This window comes from Meriones unguiculatus (genome assembly GCF_030254825.1).
Source record: "Meriones unguiculatus strain TT.TT164.6M chromosome 13 unlocalized genomic scaffold, Bangor_MerUng_6.1 Chr13_unordered_Scaffold_28, whole genome shotgun sequence".
Taxonomy (NCBI): domain Eukaryota; kingdom Metazoa; phylum Chordata; class Mammalia; order Rodentia; family Muridae; genus Meriones; species Meriones unguiculatus.
In genome coordinates, this window is record NW_026843644.1 from 5417740 (window position 1) to 5439292 (window position 21553).

Below are 21553 nucleotides of genomic sequence, written 5' to 3' on the forward strand. Positions count from 1 at the left end.
TTCATTCCCTCTAGTTGTACATACCTTCTAGAAACTTGAGGTTCCTCACTTTAAATTGTAACATTGATATGATCTTCCTAAAATGAAATCTATATTTAAACAGTTACAAATAACAGATGAAAGCATCAGCAATGTAAATGTTGATCAAAAATAGGCAACATAGAGCGTAAGAGTTGGCTCAGCAGTGAAGCGGTTTTGCTGGTCTTGCAAATAACTAGTCCTGATTGCCAGTACTTACATAAATATGGGAATCAGGAACCATGGGGAACTGGAATGAGTGGGAACAGAGCCTATGCAGAATTCTGGGAATCAAATACCAGAGACAGGACTAAAAGGGTCAGATCTAACTTTATCCATTGTAACAGACTGTAAATGACTAAAAGCCCAATCAGAACCTCCCGTGCTATCCTCAAGTACCAGGAACAATCAACGCAGTTGGTTCAACTATAAGGAAAAGTGGGAGTTGAGTGGAGAGGCAAGGTCATGTTAGGAGACAGATTGGGAAAGAATCTTCACCAACCCTTTATCTGACAGAGGGCTAATATCCAGTATATATGAAGAACTAAAGAAGCTGAAAAGCAGCAAACCAAGTAATCCAATTAATAAATGGGGAACAGAGCTAAACAGAGAATTCTCTGTAGAGGAATATCAAATGGCAGAGAAACACTTAAAGAAATGTTCAATGTCATTAGCCATTAGGAAAATTCAAATCAAAATGACCCTGAGATTTCATCTTACACCCATCAGAATGGCAAAGATGAAAAACTAAAGTGACAACACATGCTGGAGAGGTTGTGGAGAAAGGGGAACCTTCCTCCACTGCTGGTAGAAATGTAAACTTGTACAACCACTCTGGAAATCCAGCTGGCGCTTTCTCAGACAACTAGGAACAGCGCTTCCTCAAGATCCAGCCATACCATTACTAGGCATATATCCAAAAGAGGCTCAAGTACACGATAAGGACATTTGCTCAACCATGTTTCTAGCAGCTTTATTTGTAATAGCCAAAAGCTGCAAACAGCCCAGATGCCCCTCAACTGAAGAATGGATGCAGAAATTGTGGTACATGTACACAATGGAGTATTACTGTGCAATGAAAAATAAGGAAATCATGAAATTTGCAGGTAAATGGTGGGACTTGGAACGAATCATCCTGATTGAGCTGTCCCAGAAGTAGAAAGACACACATGGTATGTACTCACTCATATAGACTTATAACATAGGATAAACCTACTAAAATCTATACATCTAAAGAAACTAATTAAGAGAGAGGATCCTGACTAAAATGCTCAATCCCCATCCTGAAAGGCAAAGAGGATGGACGTCAGAAGAAAAAAACATGAAACAACTTAGAAACCTGCCACAGAGGGCCTCTGAAAGGCTCTGCCCTGCAGACTATCAAAACAGACACTGAGACTTATGGCCAAGTGTTGGAAAGAGTGCATGGAATCTTATGTAAGAATGGGAAATAGTAAGACCTGGAGAAGACAGGAACACCACAAGGAGAGCAACAGAACCAGAAAATTTGAACACAGAGATCTCCTCAGAGACTCATACTCCAACCAAGTACCAGGCATGGAGATAACCTAGAACCCCTGCACAGATGCAGCCCACGGCAGTTTAGTGTCCAAGTGGATTACACAGTAATGGGAAGAGGGACTGCCTCTGACATAATCTGATTGGCCTGCACTTTGATCACCTCCCCCTGAGGGGGAAGCAACCTTACCAGGCCACAGAAGATGACAATGCAGCCACTCCTGATGTGATCTGATAGACTAAGATCAGAAGGAAGGAGAGGAGGACCTCCCCTATCAGTGGACTTGGGGAGGGGCATGGGTAAAGAAGGAGGGAGGGTGGGGCTGGGAGGGGAGGAGGGAGGGACTTATGGGAGGATACAAAGTGAATAAAGTGTAATTAATTAAATAAAATTTAATTAAAAAATTCAGGCTTGGCATGAACACTCACTTTCTGTGTTTTTACCCATTCTGATTGAATAAAATTCTTATGGTATCTTTAGGAAGGTGCACTGCCATTCAGATGAATTAATTCCTGATTATATAATTCCTGATCTGATTCAAACAATTTTAGAAATTAACTTGCTTAGAACTTCTAAAACAATTTTACAGTTTTATGGCTGCAATAAATACTTTTGTGGTTCTCCATAAGCCTCACTAAGAGAAGGGCTTGAGACTGATTGTGGCTTCAGACAAGCTCTCACTCTAGGGATAGCTCCATTCATTCTTGTATACAGCAAAAATATAGGCAAGTTTACACTTCTAAAAATGCAAATTATAATGGGGCAACCAATAAATGACTAAATTAAATAGAAAACTTGATGTCAATATACACAAATTGTTTCACTGCAATTCCTTATGCCTTGTCAGCTTATGGCATAAAATACTGTCAGTCTAAATTCACTTTGTATCTTGGAATGAAAGACATAAAATTTTGGTCCTCAACTCACTACAAACTAAGAGATAGCTGGAGAATGTGTAGCTAGGTCCTAATTGAGCAGACATATGTCTTCTTGTAATCTCTTGGACCCTGTTAACCTTTAACCATTGTCAACCTTTGTCATTCTGAACTCACCATGAAATTCTATAATGGATACACAAACACAAAATATTTAGTTTTAATGAAAATACATGTAACCTGTTACATTTTTAATTCCTCTTTATCTGTAATCAATTACTTTTTTGACTATGAATTTACTCCTTTGTCTCAGAAATAAAAAAGCTATGACCAGGCCATAAGCAGGACTGAAGCCCCCTGGAAGTTGCTTCATCCATGAGTTGTAAATATGTAAATATGTGTATTGATGTGTTTGCATGAAATATGTCTGTTTTTGTACACATTACATGAGTGCATGTCAATTGCTGCCTGTAAAGTGCTCCTTTTGCATCATCCATGGAATATGTGCATAAATATGTACAGGTTTATATATCTGATCATTTGTCTATGTGATTGTATGTGGGAACCAGCCATAACAGGTAGACAGGGAAGATGTTCTCCCAAATGCAGCCTGAATTTGCTGCAGTTTATGCAGAGGAAATGCTAGCTAAAACCAACATCATCATCATCATCATATGTAAGCTTGTGGGAATTTGTTTGAAAATTTTCTTGTTTCAGTGAGTGTGTATGCCTGAGACCTCTTTCTTTTCTCTCCATTTCTCATTCATTCACAGAGGGCAATGGGAACCTAAATCTCTGCCATCACTGGGAGCCTTCCTCAGAGAGAGGACAGAGGATGGCCAGTGAGCCCATAGTGGCCTGAAGAAAGTGTCTGAGTAAACAAGCCTGAAGCACTTTGTCAATCTAATTAAGACCACCTGTTGTTAAGCAATAACAACATCAGAGAAAGAGTAATTTTGGTGGGAGGGAGACCAAAAAGCCTTAAGTGGCTCAAATGGTAAAGCACCAAGCTCCAAGTAAGGAGACTGGGGGTTAATACCTAAATAAAACTACTTTTGACTTCCTCATCAAGATGCTCAAACTAAGTTTAGGTATACAGAAAGATACAAATATCAGTCTCTGACCATGAATTCATGTGCCGCAGTCTTTTTACCCTCAGTATTCACTTCTGGATATCTACTTTTGCCTGATGCGTTTAAAACAAAAAGGGGGAACTGTAGAGAGCTGCGGAATGCTATGCCTTAAAGATGGAGCTGGTTTCCGCCTTCCACCTTCCCGATGGTGAGTGCTCTCTGTCACGAACAACTCCACATTTGGCTAAGGCCGAGGATCTGGCTTGCTTCCATGTATGTGGACCTATCTGCATTGCCCTGGCACGCCTGGGTTGGCTACCCAGAGGCTATTTAAGCTGTGGGCTGGCTTTCCCCGGGGTCCGAGGATTGTTCAATGTTCCTGAATAAACTGCATTGAAAAAAAAATATATCAATTATTTTGAGTCTATAGTTTCATCACAAAATTTCTTCCTTCCTTTTTTCTCCCTCCAGGCCTTCCCACATACCCCCACACACACATACTCACCTTCAAATCAAAGGCTTCTTTCTTCATTGTTACTTCCTGTGTGATGTATACATGTATTTTGAAATATAAACTGCTTGTTTTTTACAATGCTAACTATATGTATGTTTTCAAGGATGAACAACATTTCTTTATATAAGAAAACTGAATGTTCTAAGTGATTGTATTTAATTTATAGTTAAATATAGGAATGAAAGTAACCAATAATAATCAATTTTAAAAAACTAAGGAAACACAAAAATGAACAAAATAATGGGAATTTATAAACATCTTTCAGTAAAACCTCAGTAGTAAGAGACCCAATCCTACAACAAAGTGGCAAAGATTGTTAGACAAAACAATTAGAAATTATGCTGCATTCAAAAAAGTTCAATACATCAATAACAGTGATTTTATTTGTTGTTTTTATTATTTTTTATTTTTTCAATTACAATGTTATTTCAAGCATAATGTAATTTCATCATTACCCCCCTCATTCCTCCTTTGAAACACTCTCATACACTCCTCATTGCTCTTTCAAAAAAATTGTGGTGTCTTTTTTCATTGTCATTACACACACACACACACACACACACACAAACACACAGAGTTTTTGAGCATAGCATTAGAAACAATAACAAAGAAAAAATATCAGGCTGGAAAATGCTTGCTTAAAAACTACCCCATGCTCAAGAATAACGGCCAGCACTCACGATTCCTGAATGAAACCTCAGAGGCAAACTAAGTCCGGAAATTTATACACTGAAACCCCACAATATGTCCTCCATCATATCAAGCCACTTAAAAGCTCCAGCCCCTAGTACTACAGTACTACAGCACAGATTCTCCACTTCTTCCCTCAAAAGACTAGCACATCAGTGTTCTGACTGTGAGAAAAATCCTGCTTCTGGAAATGCCTGTCTTCTCTCTATTAATTCCATGTCAACTGCATCAATTTTGATATAACAGACACTACAGCATGCATTGAGAATCATAGGTTCATATTTTAACTCTTCATTCTACTAAACATTCAAATGTAAAATATAAATTGGTAGAGTTCTACATGTATAAAATCTAACAAGATTAAATCAAGATGAAATAAATTATTTAAACAGACACATAACAACCAAAATAGAAAAAGTAATTTAAATCTTTCAATTAAGAAGAAAAAAAGAAAGAAAGCATAGGTTTAGATTCAGCATGAATTCTACAAAATTCTCAAAGAACTCACTGCAATACTCCTTAAAGTATTCCACAGAATGGAAAAGGAAGAAACACTTGTATATTTTGTTCAGACACCAGTATTATCTTGATAACAAAAAATCAACTAATGAAAATTAATAACTCAACCTAATACTGTGATAACTAATTAATAACTCATGTTATTAAAGAACTTCTATATAGGTATACAGTTATCTGAACAAGAGACATACTAACTTACTGAACATATTATGACTAGAAGCCATGATTATAGACTATGTCAATATCTATGTCAAATATTACTTTTTCCCATAACAGTAACTTATATAGTACACTAAAGATTCAGAGTTCATCTTGTATTTACCTATCATTGACTGAATGAAGAGATCTTGAAGAGACTTGCTCAACAATATCCTTGATGATACACTATTTGAAGGTGATCTCCAAGGCTTATTAAGTGTAAATGAGTCCTAAGTTTATATATTTTTTGTTTAAAACCCTCACATTACATTTATCACCAATACATTGAGATACGTCCCAGGCTCAAGAGCACTGTCTGTATTCTAAAATTTCATAATGGAAGCAGTTTTGGTTTCACCTTCATCTTACTTTATGAATACTAAATAATACTAAATTAAAAATTGAAAGCAAATTACTTTTCAGTTACTGTTGACTCTAGGACAGGGTATTTATTGTCCACAAAGGGATCTTCTTATGGTCTTGTGTCATAAATATAGATTGTAATTTTGGTGAAATGGCTACTTTTGATATGATCCCCTTGTCTATATCTTACGGTGTTGGACATATTCCATGAATTATAAAAATAAATTGTTACTGAACTTGCTATATTTTTGCACTGATTAAACTTACAACTTACAGAATTTTACCTCACATTAGGAAAACATTTGTTGAAATATATTAAAATTTAATGTCTTCAAATCAGTGCTTTCAGTCCCAAAATCATGTAAGATAATTATAGACATATATGCATATATTGTAATAGTTCTCTTTTCCATTTTAACTTATACTTTTGATTATAAGATGAAAATGTTTTATGAGCTTGACCACAGTAAATTATTTACCAATAATGTTAGATCCTGGTGCTTCCCTTGCTTATGAGTGAGGCTTACCGGCCATGGTAGAAGTACACCCTTGTTTTTGTCTTGTTTAGATCCCATTTCAGTTTTCCTCAACAGCATTTTATGGACGGTATAGACCACTGCATACACTGCATTCGAGATAGAATAGCTGGGCTCAGAATTGGTCATTACAGCGATTCCTTCTGGATTAATCTTCATAGAAGTATATGCTAGGTATGGCTTACAATTTCTACACAGCAACGCAGGATGCGAGCAATCAAAATTGTCAACCCAGGATTTATGGAAGTAAGAATCTCCTGGATACAGGGTGAATCTAGGTGCCTTGAGAAAATGCTTTAAGCAAGGGATGGTTCTTGACTTTGAATAGAGAAGCTTCCTCTGAAAAAGCTCATCAAATCATTCTAATTTGATACAGACTCTAAATATAATGTGCTGCTTTGCCATGTGTCACAACTTCCTTCTAGTTGAAAATGTTATTTGCCAAGTGGAAAAACATCAATTATTAATATCACTATAGAATACCTGTACATTTTCCTGTGTATGTTGGTTGAAGTTCAGCAAATCAACACCAAATAGTACCCACATTTTAATTAGCTGAGAGTTTTTCTGTAAAACCCACACAGACATTTGTCTTTCTTTCCTTCCTTTCCTCTTCTTCCTTCTCCTCCACTTCTCACTTTTTTTCTTTGCCCAAATGTGTATGGTTCAGTCCAGCAATTGTGGCCAGATCCTTGTATACTTAGTTCCCAGCACCCTAGCCACTAAGCACAGAGTACCTTAACTACTCAGCCTCCAGCACCCTAAGCATTATTTAGTGTCCTGCCTGCTTGTGCACCTGCAGGCCAGCAGAGGGCGCCAGAACGCCCTGTACAGGGTCGTGCACAACCTCACCTCCCGGAGGGGTAAACCCTTCTCCCCAGGATGCGCACAGGCTAAGTGGGCGAGGAGGCTTGTGCCTCTCTCTTCCCGTCATCTCCCTGCCTGTGCTAGGCCCCACGCACAAGCCGCGGCAGGCAGTCGGGCGGTGGACAGAGAACCCCCCATAGCCTCCCCGCGGATGTTATGGAGAAGAGCTTGAATAGGAAGGACTCTGACCTGGCAAAACCCGCAAAGGTACTGGCGCACCTATTGCGGAAGTCCCGCCCCTTCCGGCTTTGATTCCGAATCTGTCCTGCAGAGAGCAGAGACTTCAGGGCTTGGAGGCTCTGAGGCTCCCCTCCCCCACCTCCCTTTCCACTTCCCGCCATCTGCCTGGCCTCGGACACGGGTATGTAAAAACAAAGCTTGTGGTCAAAGACCGACCATTATCATTGGTTTCCCACTTGGGAGCGCTTGCTGGTCAGTGAAGTACCAACAGTCCCAAGATGCATCGCGGCAGAGACCCACCTGCCTAAGAACTACAAACATGGTTTCGGAGCAAGGTCTTCTGGGATTGCATCTGAGAACTACAAAAATGGCGTCCGGTCCTCGCGATGCCTACCGGGATTGCTTGCAGTCAAGCATTGGCCTCTCTCCCCTTCTCCCGCATACACCATTGCCAGGGTACCGCCTACAAATCCCAGAAGACCACGCGTGCTGTACCCACCATTAAATGTTGGTGTTCCTCGCAGTAGGCCTAGTAAGCCCCTTCACCATGCTGCTTTCCGCTGTGGCACAAAGTCGTCCTCAGAGCCCACACAGTCTTTCCCCTGATCAGGGTGTATGTAAATCTCCCTGCCACGCTGTACTGACCCTGGCATCATAATTGGTCAGAAGCTTTGTGACGTCATCGCCCCGCCCCCTCTCCCGGAAGTTAACACACTTAGCTGCTGTTTCTGCTTCTGCTGCTGCTGCTAATACATACAGTAATAAAGGCCCATGCCCTGGTAGCTGGAGAAGGAGTCCTTGGGTCTCCTTTAATTACGTCATTGGGAGTTAGACACAGATATTAATTCTCTTTCAAATATTAAAAAAAAAAAGATGGATGAGGCACCACACGCCTGTCGTCCCAGCATTCCTACAGGCAGTGGGGGGGAGCGTCTCTGAATTTTATTCACTGCAAAAATTTCACTATCTGAATAATTGTACCATTTTGTTTGACAGTGATTATACTATATTTTTAAAATTACATAATGAACAGTGGATAAAGCAGTGTCTACTCTTCGAGGTGAACCTAGGTTCAATCGCTAACACCTACCACTGTCTGTGAATCCAGATCCAGGGTATATCACCCCGTCACACAAACAGGAAGGCTAAGAGATATTTTTTCTAAAAATATAAAATAAAATTTCTTAGTCATGAGAATAAAAGCTCTGCTCTGAAAAGGACTGTGAGGAAGGCAGCAATGACTGATTTAACATCTATGCATCCACAGACACACACACACACACACACACACACACACACACACACACTGATAATAATACTCAGAAACCTTATTAAAAGATTAGGATATATGAATCCCTCTCTTAAACAAATCCTTAAATGTCTAAGGTCCTGCCCGGTGTACTTGCACAAGCCTTTAATCCAGGCACATGCGAGGCAGACACAGACCAATTTCTGTGAGTTCAATGTCTGTCTGGTTGACAAAGAGAGTCCAGAATAGACAGGCCTACACAATGAAACTCGGTCTTAAAAAAAAAAAACAAAACAAAAATAAGATTAAAACAAAAAATGAGCCAGGCATAGTGGCACATGTCTCTAATCCCATCTCTCCAGGGGACACAAACATGCTGCTGTGTGAGTTCAATGTCACCCTAGTCCACAAAACAATTCCAGGACATGCACAGCTACCGAGAGCAATCTTGTCTAAAAAACTGGCTCCTTCACACCTGCATGACTAGATATGTCTGAAATCACATAGTGTGCCTACGCTATAAGAAAGTCTTGCCAGGCATGGTGGCACACATCCTCAATCCCAGAACTTTGGAGGCAGATGAAGGTGGGTCTATGTGAGTTCAAAGTCATCTTGGTTTACAAAGAGAGTCCTGGACTGGCAACAATGCACTGAGACACCATGCCTCAAAATTAAAACATATTAAATTAAATTAAATATTAAATTAAAAGAAAAAATCAAAGCCTGGACTGTTGGCGAATTCCTCTAATACCAACACTATGACTGGCAGAGGGAGATGGATCTGTGTTAGTTCAAGGCCTGCCTGGTCTAGAAAACATGACAACTCAGTCAAGGCCATACAGAGAATCTCTTTCTAAAAAAAAAAATCCTGGAATGTAAACAAAACAAAACAAACAAACAAAAAAACATTCTAATAATGAAAGATAGTTTTCTTTTTTTCACTTTTTAAAAATTTATTAATGGTTTTATAAATTACAGCTTATTCACATTGTATCCATACTGTAGCCCCATCCTTCTTACTCTCTTTTACCATCCTTCCAAACTTCCTCCCATTCCCACCCCCAAGTCCACTGATAGGGAAGTTGTCCTTCCCTTTCATTTGACCATAGCTTATCAGGTCTCATCAGGACTGGCTGCATTATCTTATTCTGTGGCCATAAGGCTGCACCCCCCCCTGAGGGGGAGGTGATCAAAGAGCCAGCCACTGAGTTCGGGTCAGAGACAGTTCCTGTTCGCATTACTAGTGATCTCAGTTGGAGACTGAGATGCCATGGACTACATCTGGGAAGGGGTTGTAGGGGTTCTAGGTTATTTCCATGCATGTTCCTCAGTTGGAGTATCAGTCTCAGAAAAGACCCCTGTGCCCAGTATTTTTATCATCTGTTGCTCTTCTTGTAGAACTTTGGTCCCCTCAAAAGTCTTTCTTAGTTATCAGAGGAAAATGCAAATCAAATGACCCCAAGATTTTTCATTACACCTATCAGAATGGATAAGATAAAAAACTCAAGTGACAACATATGCTGGAGAGGATGTGCAGAAAGGGGAACACTCCTCCACTGCTGGTGGGAATGTAAACTTGTACAACCACTTTGGAAATCAATCTGGCACTTTATCAGAAAATTAGGAATAGTGCTATCTCAAGATCCAGCACATGTCCAAAATATGCTCAAGTATACAACAAAGTCATATGCTCTACCATGTTTGTAGCTGTTTTATTTGTAATAGCCAGAAGCTGGAAACAACCCAGATGCCCCAAAGTTGAGGAATAATTACAGAAATTGTGGTACATTTACACAAGGGAATACTACTCAGCATTTAAAAATAAGAAAATCATGAAATTGGCAGGCAAATGTTGGGATCTAGAAAAGATCATCCTGAGTGAGGTATCCCAGGAGCATAAAGACACACAGGGTATATACTCACTCATAAGTGGGTATTAGACATATAATACAGGATAAACAAACTAAAATCTATACACCCTAAGAATCTAATCGTGAAAAGAAACATTTTTGATCTGTTTTTCATCATAGCTTTGGAGGAAGTAAATTATTTACCATGTTCACTTATAATGTAATGGAGGAGGTCACCAATTGTGGTTTGTGTTCTATATTTTGAAACATTGGTGTAGGTATTGAAGTTTGCTGTATGCATATCAAATCCAATCACAGAAGCTTATTAGGTCTTTCTGATATTCTTTCTGTGGCTGTTGTTGATCTAATGCATTTCTACTTGGTGATAGGTATTTTTTCTGCTGCAAAGTATAGAATGAGATTGCCATCATCTATGTGATCCATTGCTTATTAATATCAGATAGAGTGTGATCATGCTTTTCAATGAAGGGTCTCTGAGAAAGTGTGGTGATTTTGTTTTACATTTTCACAAATTCCTTTAAGATATTTTTTTCAAGTCTGATTTGGTTGTCAGTAATTAGGCAAAACTGCATTTGGAATCTTGATTATCATGTGTCAGCCATCTGAGTACACGTCCAAGGGTGGAAGATGTTCCCCCAATGTGTTCTATTTTTACCAACGTTAATGTTAAAATGCTTAATAGTGTGTATGAATGTATGACTGTATGTATGTATATAGTTTGAATTTCCATTCTTCATGTTCCCATTAGTTACTATACGGCACCTATTGTTGAAGTACTGCCTTTTGAGAGAATTATCTAGGGGTGCTAAATAATGTAACAGCAATGATATTTATTTAAAAAAAAAACATGTTGTGTGTGTGCAATGTTAGTATGGGTTCTTAGACCATGACAGATGTGTGAAGACTTGGTGAGAGCTTTGTGGGGTTTATTTTGGTCATTGGTATATGTTCAAAGTCAAGTTGGCAGTTTTGCTTACCACAGACATTCCCCACTAAGTTCATTGATACTCAAATAAACTTAATTGAAATATTACATCAGTAAAATATTGTCTTCTATCCAGATTATAAACCTGTTGTCATATAAGGATGGAAAAACATGAAATAAATAATAATAATAATAATAATAATAATAGTAATAATAATAATAATTACTATGTACAAATTAAAATGATATAATGCTGTCATTTTTTGGGATGTGTTAGTTCATTCTTAGGAGTAAGGACTTGCTCATAACACTGTCTCAGATCTACAAGTGAATGTCAGAGAATTGTCTCAGTGGGAATAGTTGGTTGTTTCTAAGCCTGATGATTTGAGCTCAATTTCTAGGTAGCCAATATTACTCCTATAGAATTTTTCTAATATTTCTATACTTGGGCCTTTGTATATATAAATTCACACACTAGTACATACGTAAATAATTTTAAACCTAAATAAGGGCCAGTTTTTTCACTGACCAAAACATTCTTTGGGTTTCTTGTCGAAAACTCATATATGGGTTGTAAACAGATAGTAAACAGCAATAAGTTGTCCTCTCACTGGCACATACATACTCAAACATTTTTCAATGGATGAAATTAAAGCAAAGGAGAAAACCCACTTACTGACAACATCAGAAATGATTTTGCAATTGTAAATAAATATAGAATTTGAAGACTTATTACTGTTTGTTCATTAGAAGAAAAAATGTTACCTTTGTACATCTTATTTTATCCTTTCATTCCTTGATTCAAGAATAAGTCATTAAAAATATCTTAGCTTTGCTCAGAGGTGCATACCTGTCATCCTAGACCTGGGAGTCCATGGCAACCTAATCTTTCTGAAATTATGGTCAGCTTGGTCCACACAGTGAGCTCTCTTTTGTGTTTGTTCATTCATTTATTTGTTTGTATTTTAGACAGAATTTCCTTGTGTAGTCTTGGCTGTCCTCGACTTACTTTGTAGACCTGGCTTGCCTCAAATTCAAGTCTCTTTTTCCCTGAGTGCTGGGATTACAGGTGTGTGCCATCATGCCCAGCTCCAAAGACTGAGTTCTAAAACAGGCATGGCTATGTAGAAATATCATGTATTTAAATGATCCCCCAAAATATACTCTGTATCTCAAATTATAGGGTTTTTTTTCCCCTCAGGGATAGTGTCCACAGAGCTGGGTCCTGGTACTGTTCCTGGTCCTGGTCCCGGTCCTGGTCCTCAGAGCCTAGCTCTTGGCCCAGCTGTGGCCCCAAAATTCTGCTGTCAAGCACTGGCCCTGTTGGGCTTTTTTTTCTGGGGCTCAATCTATCCCAGTAGACCCCCTGTGTACCAACTACACACCTGGCAGCATCTTCTATAGAGAGATGCACATGCCCAACTCGCAGGAAACTCTCGACAAAAACAGGCTCCATACCCCTTGGCTAAGCCACCCACTGTGGACCGATGGGGAGGCCCCATCTCTGAATACATCACTTAAGTTGAGTAAGCAACACCTTTTTAATAAAACTAGTATGAAACCAACAACAATAACACAAGAGTGAAAAACAGCAATTTAAAAATATACAAAATTAAGGGAATCTTTTCTCTAAGGGGAGCAGGCGCAGGGTGCAGCTCAGCCGGCAATTGTACCAACTATATGTCTACCTCCGGCAGCGAGGACAGGGGATTGGGTGTCCCCAAGTGCACTACAGTGGAGAGAAACAGTAGCTCATCAGCCAAGGCCACAAGGCCCTGGGCATCCTCTGATACTAAAGCCAGAGGTTTCACTGGTCCAGCTTCTGGCAAGACTGGGAATCCTGCAGCCATGGGATCCAAGAGCTCAGCATCCTCTTGAGGCTTAGCATCTGCCCCCAAAGCCAGGCTCCGTTTCTCCTGTGCCACCAAGGTGTCTTGCATGGGCAGCTCTGCAGTTGAGGCCCCAAGTAGCCCTGGATCTGAGCAAAAAAAGGGGTGAGCCATCATCTGGGATAAGGGAGCAGCCTGAAGGCACGCAGAATGGGGTGAGCTAACCCAAGATGGCCTCTCCATGCCAGGGAAGGCACAGTCCCCTCTCCTATCCGCAGGACAGTCGATTTGACAGTCTTCCTCCTCTGCTTCCTTGGCCAGAGCTTCAGGACACTTCCCCTGTGGGAAACGGGGTTGGAATCAGCTGCTGCCTCACCAGGCGCCTCCCCCGGGTCCTCATCCTCCTCCTAATCCTCCTCCTCCTTCTCGGGCTTCAGCTTATCTAGGGCTTATCCATTGCCCGGAGGATCTCCCCAGATTGGCAGTCCGACTCTGCAGTGGGCACATGGATCCTGGCATAGTCCAGCAGCCGTCTCACGATGGCCAGGTCCGGGGTCCCAGAGAAATCCTGGGGGAATTTCTGCAGCCACTGGGACAAGAACGAGAAGATGGCACTGTGGGTGAGAGCAGGGCAAAGGGACACTGTGTCGGGAGCCTGGCCTCTCTTTGGAACTGCGGGGGGGCATTGGTATCCCCCAGGGCCTTTCCTTTTTTGTCTCTCCCTCTGCTGCTCAAAACCTAGGAGCCCAGTGGGAAACCTCTATCCTCTACCAGCAGGTTAGGTCGTGAGGACAGTCCCTAGGTAGATAACCCCAAAGGTGAGGCTCCTGGCCAAAATTGGCCCTCCACCCTGGCCTTAAACGCCCCTTCCTGCTCACTTCCCCCTCCACCCCAAGCCTACTTATGTCTTTGTCTGCTTTTCCGCCTGAAGGATCTATACCTGTGACAGTCCACGGGGGTGTTACCCCTACTGCCCCGTGTCCCCAAGCCACCCAGACATCTAGAAGGAACTATTAGAATCTTCCCAGGGATGGGTGTGGGGGTGCTAGGGGCTCCATCCATAACAAACACCGCAAATGGGGTCCAGAATCCTTTACACAAACCGGGAAAGGTCGCTCAGGGCATGAGAAAGGGTGGTGTGTGAGATTCCCTGGGGAAGGTGAATGGTACCTGTTAGAGCCCCACCCTGCCACAATCACCCATGTTTGGTCATGTCACTTTAAGGGGTCTGGCCTGGGACTCAGGCTGCTGGGACTCACACGTCTGGTTCTGTGAGGGCACAGGGCACTGGCCCTGGGAAACAGCAGGAGAAGATCTGAGAGCTGGCTAGATCCCCGGTGGAACCACTCTCCTGCCTTTTCAGCATCAGGTCCAGAACCAACCAGATGGTGGCAATCTTTGGATAAAGGGCCAGAAGGTGGGCAAATAGGGAATCATCTGCTTCACATAGTCCATGCGATCATTGCTGAGCATGAGGATGCCATGCAGTAAGGCTCACTACCTTTCGCTATGAGGAAGGACCAGGGCAGGAGGGAGGCTTTAAGTGTGCAAACCCCGAGGGGCACCAATGACCACTTTCCCTACACCTAAGCGGGAAACAGGCATGAAAAGCGTTCCTCAGTGTCCCAACAGGAACACTCTTCCAGGCTGCGATCGCGGTGGATGGGGGGTGGGGTGGACCAGAAAGCTTCCCTGCTGCAGGACAGCCCTGGTTACCTTGGTCTCCCAGTGGGGAACAGGCCAGAAATGTGTCATGGAGCGCACCTCATGTCTCCAGCAGCGGCACAGGCGATCACCGCCATCTTATCTGAGACCTGAGCCCCTGGAGGTCTGGAAGCAGAACAGACTCCTCTCTCCAGCTCCTCTGGACAGGCTGGTCTGTCCAGGCTGCTGTTGCTGCTGCTGGCCTCCCGTTACCTGGCAACTGGGGTTCCGAGTTCCATCCGGAACCGGGCTGAGGAAGCATGGTCATTTCCTGGAGTCACCCTGCCAGAGCCTCCCCCTCATGGGCTCTCCCTGGAGGCCACCAGCCCTGCAGGCTCTGCTGATTAAACCATCAACTGTTCCAGAGAGAAATGATGGAGAAGTTGCCTCCCGTCACCACTAGAGGGCATAGAGTCACATGAGAGGGTGCAAGGATGAAAAGAGCAGCAGCAGCAGAGAGGGATGGCTACCATCCTTCTTTAATCTTTTATTATTATTACTATTATTATTATTATTATCATCATCATCATCATCATCATCATCATCATCATCATCATCATCATCATTCCTTTCTTCTTCCCTAGTATACTGAAAACAAATTCACCTTCTTTCATTTCACCTACTGAACTAAAATGTTCTCATTTCTTAGCCTTTGAATATGTATGTTCTTTTATCTTTTCTGGGGTGTTAGGTACCTCTTGCTTTCCTTTAGGTTTCATAGTGGAATTTATAGTGATGTATACATTTCTATGCATAGTCTATGGGTTTGTTTATGGTGGATTACCCCACAAGACTGTAAGCTTATAGAGAAAGAGTGGTTTTTACATCAATCATTTTTGTGTGTTCAGGACTTAGCAGAGTATTGGTTACCTAATTCACAATAACTATCTGTGGAAGGACAAATAACCTTTTAAAAAGTAAATTACTTTAACAAAGTCTTCATAATCTGATAGTAATACAGAATTCCCACCTAAAGGATGGGAGCATGTAGCATTTTATTTGTTAATGCTAGCCATTGTGCCATCTGTAAAAAACTTCCTGGAGTCTATTTATCTTGTTCTGTTACTGCTGTTACTAGGACAGCCTCCTCTATCCCTGTTGCCTTCTCTGCGTTCTCTTTAATTTATCCCATAATAAGTTACTTCCTCTAAGCTTTAGTGAGCTTTAGCATCTGGGTTTATTAGATCTAATGAATATCTGTTTCTGCCTGTTTTGTACAGAAGTCAGGAATACAACTCAGAGGTAGAACATTTGCTTCACATATAGAAGGTAAGGAAGGAGAAGAAAGGGGAGGAGAAAAAAAGGAAGAGGAGAAGTGAAACATTGCTTTTCTTTATGCAGATGCACTTCCTTAAATACAGGGGTTAACAGTCTTCTTGTCTCTGCATTCCAAATAAAGTAGAAATTCCAGATACAGCAACAGTGATACTTATTTGGTGTTAGTTTTTAACCTGATCCTTCTCCTGACATTTACTCTGTACCTGCTTTATATGTAGTTGGTTTTATGTACATGTTCATTTTCTGGGAAGAATCTTTTTTTTTTTCATTAGGTTTTATGAGAAGTCATATCCTCAGAAAGTGTCCTGGGCTTTTAATCCTACCATACTTATCCCTAGGAGACCAAATCTGCAATGGTGATTATGTCCTCTCTGTACATAATTTGATGTTATGACTTCAGGATGCATCTTGAACCTTTTTTTCAAGAGAATGTTATAAACAAGCCTTAAGCTTAACAGGCATTCGTGCCTCATGAAAAAAATTTTCATCATAAAATGTCCTGTCTGAAAAGAACATCTGAGATCATTGTAAAATACACTCTGTTACTTTCATTTTAGTCATTAACATTATTAGTACTATTTACTGTTCTTCATTATTTTGTTAGAGATCCAAATATGATGACTCAGGTGTAAGAGACTGTGTACACACTATTAACTAAAAAAATAAAACCACACATTCAAAACAAGTAAAACCTCCAAATATTGATAAGAATTAGGTTTAGATTTAGTGCCCAAAAATAATTCAGTTGAAATGTGGAAAAAAACATTGAAACACCATTATTCAGCAAGCATTTAGAGTATATATGTAAATATGATGAAAGGAATATACACATAAACACAACTTAAAAATTCTTGGCACACGGTATATACTCACTCATATAGACATATAATATAGGATAAACCTACTAAAATCTGTACATCTAAAGAAACTAATCAAGAGGGAGGATCCTGACTAAAGTGCTCAATCCCTATCCTGTAAGGCAAAGAGGATGGACATCAGAAGAAGAAGAAAACAGGAAACAATTTAGGAATCTGCCACAGAGGCCCTCTAAAAGGCTCTGCCCTGCAGACTATCAAAGCAGATGCTGAGACTTATGGCCAACTGTTGGGCAGAGTACATGGAATCTTATGAAAGAAGTGGGAAATAGTAAGATCTGGAGAGGACAGAAACTCCACAAGGAGAGCAACAGAATGAGAAAATTTGAATACCAGGGTCTTTCCAGAGACTCATACTCCAACCAAGTACCATGCATGGAGATAACCCAGAACTCCTGCACAGATGTAGCCCATGACAGTTAGTGTCCAAGTGGGTTACATAGTAATGAGAAGAGGGACTGCCTCTAACATAAACTGATTGGCCTGCTCTTTGATCTCAGGCCACAGAGGAAGACAATGCAGCCACTCCTCATGAGACCTAACAGACTAAGATCAGAAGGAAGGAAAGGGAGACCTCCCCTATCAGTGGACTTGGGGAGGATCATTCATGAAGAAAGGGAAAAGTAGGTGGTATTAGGAGGGGAGGAAGGAGGGGTTTATGGGGGGATACAAAATGAATAAAGTGTAATTAATAAAAGTTTAAAAAATTAAAAAAATATTTAACATAAAAAAATTAAATAAATAATAATAAAAAATTCTTGGGCACACATACAAAAAATGGGACTTCATTAAGATTTTTTTCCTTTTTGTTTTCTTGACAGGAAAAGTTTGAACATGTTCCTCCCCTGTCCTCCTTTTTATTCTCCTCCCCTCCCCTTCCCTTCCCTGCCTTCCTTGCTCAGTGTGAATTTACCAACATTGCACTTGAATGGATGCAGTTCTTCGAAAGCATTGCCAAAAGGACCCCTGCAGCCTCACTTCTAAACTTTGAACCTCAAATGCATTCTAGCTATTTTTTTTTCTTGCATTGGTGATTAAGTAAAGCAACTCATTTTCTGGGGGGTAGGGGTAGATACCCAGACATGGTGAATTCCTCATCTACCCTTCCTCGTTCCCCATGCTTACGTCCTTTAGCACTTTGGGGAGCACATTGATAGAGGTCCCCACCCATTCAAACCACAATCAAACATGTGCTTTCTAATATTTTCTAATAAAATTCTTTTAGTTGCCCGTATGAGACCTTGACTAAAAAAGAATTGGCTTCATTCTCAGGTGACAATCTCATAAGTACAGCCAGGCTAATAAGTGACATATCAAGGTGCTCAGGTGGGTATTCTGTGTACAGTGCCAGTACACAGGCTCAGACCCAGGAGCTCAGTGGAGCCAAGCCTTCCCTATTTGAGTTTGGTTCACTTCCTTGTTGAAGCCACCTATGAGTAAAAAAAAAAAAGAAGTTTGTGGGATTGGGATTGTAGCTCAGTTGATAAGTGGTGAAGCAGAAGAATCAGAAATTCAAGGTCATCTTATAGCTGTATAGTTTAAGGCCAGGCTGGGCTACAGGGGACCCTAACCAAATAATAATAATAATAATAATAATAATAATAATAATAACTACAATATGTTTCAGCTAAGAGCATTATTTGGCGGTCATTGTTCCAAGCCAGAGCTATCCTCAGGTCACCGACCTTCCTAATAGATTTAGCAAGGAGGCAACAAGGTTGAGCCCAGCAAGATTTTCTGCACACAGACCCCTCTCCAACCAATGCTTCCTAGCTAAATATGTGGAAATATGTGTTCCCACTGATGACCAGAGGTGCCCCAGCTTGTAGTGTTGGGAACATGGGGAAGGCAAAGTCACAATGGAGCACAGCTGTTTGATCACCAGCCCACTGAGACCATCACAAGCAAACAAAATCACAAAAGTACAACAAAGGAAAAAATGTACTGGGTATAATGCGCTCAAAGAGTATGGAAGAAGAAAATACCAAAACTCAGAACAGTGGCCTGTCTCTCTATAGGCCCTCTATCCTGTTCCATTAGTGGTGACCCACCCCCAAATCAGGCTCCACCCAACTACACCCGAGTTTGGAATGGTGACCTGCATTCAGCCAGACCAGAGAATGGAGCAGCAACATATCTGTTGATCTCTGTCTACCAGACCACAGGCCAAAGCACCAGCCAAACTCTGCCAGACCAGAGACCACAGCAGCAGGAAATCTCTCCGAGATCAGATTCCAGAGCAGGGGACACGTGCTGCCAAACCCGAGGCCAGAGTAGTGGATAAGATCTGCCAGACCAGAGACCAGAAAACATTGGCAGAGGTGCCAAGCTTGGGGTTCTACATACTGTATCAATCCCTTGCCACCTCCTTGCCACTCTCACTGGAACTTATGAAGCATGGCTTAAGCCTCCCTGAAATGGGAAAGAATCAGGTCTAGGGGGATAGAAGGATTTTGTCCCATGTCCTCAGTCAGTCCCAGAGACAAAAAAAAAAATGCAGTGAGAGTCAAAACAGTTAAACAAGACACAGACTAGATCCCATTGCTTGTGAAGCAGAAAAATACACAGAGCCAGACAGCAGATCCCACCACTCCTGCAGTGGAAAAATGAAAGTAGGATATCAGTGAATCCCTGATGCAGGAGCTACCTGCATTGTCCTTGTCCAAAGATCCAGAGATCACAGAAAACTGGGTACTCTACCACCCTTTACAGATAGGGGCACATTCCTCCTCTCTGAGGTCCAGAGAACACAGAAAAGTGGATGCTCAACTCCCTTTACAGATGTGGCCCTTCAAGGGGGGGTCTGGAATGTCTTCCAGGCTCCCTGTGGCCCACAGTTGTCCAGAGCATCAGCTCTAACCTTTCTGACCACATAGATGCATTTTGCCTCATGGCCCGAAAAAAGAAACTAGAGAAACACAGAGACAGACACAGACAGATACAGACAGAGTGCTCACTTACTGGCTGTTGTTCAGTACCTTGTGCCCGGGTGCTTGGGAGTCTTGAGGATCCAATATGAGACCCCACATGTTATGCGCAGATCTTAGGGTCCCCAAAGATCATCAGGAGCTGGACCACATATGTAAGAGCAAAGAATTTTATTTGGGCTTAAGCTTGGTCTCTCCAACATCACCAACAGAGTGGATCAGAGAGCAGAACCCTGAGCAGCTGCATGGCAGGGTTTTGACTGGGGTTTTAGGAAGGACCAGGAAGTTCCAGTTTAACAGTTACAGGATTGGGTGACATTCAGCAATGGCAAGCTTTTTATAAAGTGATTGGCTAGCTAACATAACTAACATTGAGCAAGCTATCTCTAGGCCTTAGGAATGTTAGGAATTTTCTGTGTCACTGAATGTTCTACTACAAGGTTGGTAGGGTGCTCAGCACATATGTCCCACTTTAAGATACTTTTCCATCCTTGTGGTTATCCTCAGACTGTTCCTTGGGTAAGGAATCTTACAACATGCCCCAATTCCTGGTGACCTTATGGTAGAGTCACTAGTCTGGTGACCTTTAAGTGATCTTTTAAGGCCTAGTTCTTGGTGTCCTTTGAGAGGTGTCAGATAGGTTCTCTCAGTTCTAAAAGATCCATTTGAATTTTGTGGGGGTTGTAAATGTTATGTCCTGTGTCAGAGAGCACTCCAATATCAAGCTGTGATATAGAAGAGTAGAACTGATGATGTCAAGGATTTACTATTGCTGAGAAACTAGTGGTCCCGTTAGAATTTAGCTGAAGGAAAGCTGCCTGTAAAATACTTCACAGATAAATAGTATGCTAACCAGGCCTGTTAGAGATTAGGATCCTGGATTATGTAGAAATGTGGCAGGGTGAGGTTTTTTAATTTGTAATTTTCCAACGTGTATTTATTAATTCGTGAATGCGAATGAAAACAGACCAGATTGGTGGGTGTTCAATTTGGGTCAGGTTGCTTGATCCAGTGAATATTGAATTTCAAATTAAGGGACTGTCCTATGCCCACATGTCCAATCCTGATTGACACAGTAATGTCAATTCAAATTTGAGACACAGGCTATTGGCTAAAGCTGTTTCTGTCAGGTTACAGGTCTTAGCAGCTAATATTGTACACAGGGGCAAGGTCAAATAGTATCTTATTAATTGCTTTCCCTCTATAAGAGAATGACCTGTGTTTTTCAAAGTCAGTATACCTATGTGTTTTGTTTTTGTTTTTGTTATTTGTTTTTTTTTTTTTTTTCAACTAAGAGTTTAACAGCACTGGCTGCTCTTCCAGAAGTCAAAAGTTCAATAAACCACTGATAAACCACATGGTGGTGACTCACAACATCTATAATGAGATCTGGTGTTCTTTTCTGGCATGCAAGTATACATGCATGCAGTACACTGTACACGTATTAAATGAATATTTAAAATAGTCAGTTGTTGGTATTATTACATTTTGTTTTGTTGATGCATCATTGCTCTAGTCTCTTGTTAGTTAATATTCTCTGATA

General features: G+C 41.1%; 1 pseudogene; it reads left to right on the forward strand.

The window, feature by feature from the left end:
* LOC132650620 (zinc finger protein 160-like) overlaps window positions 1-21553 on the forward strand; it is a 256814-nt pseudogene that overhangs the window by 207304 nt on the left and 27957 nt on the right.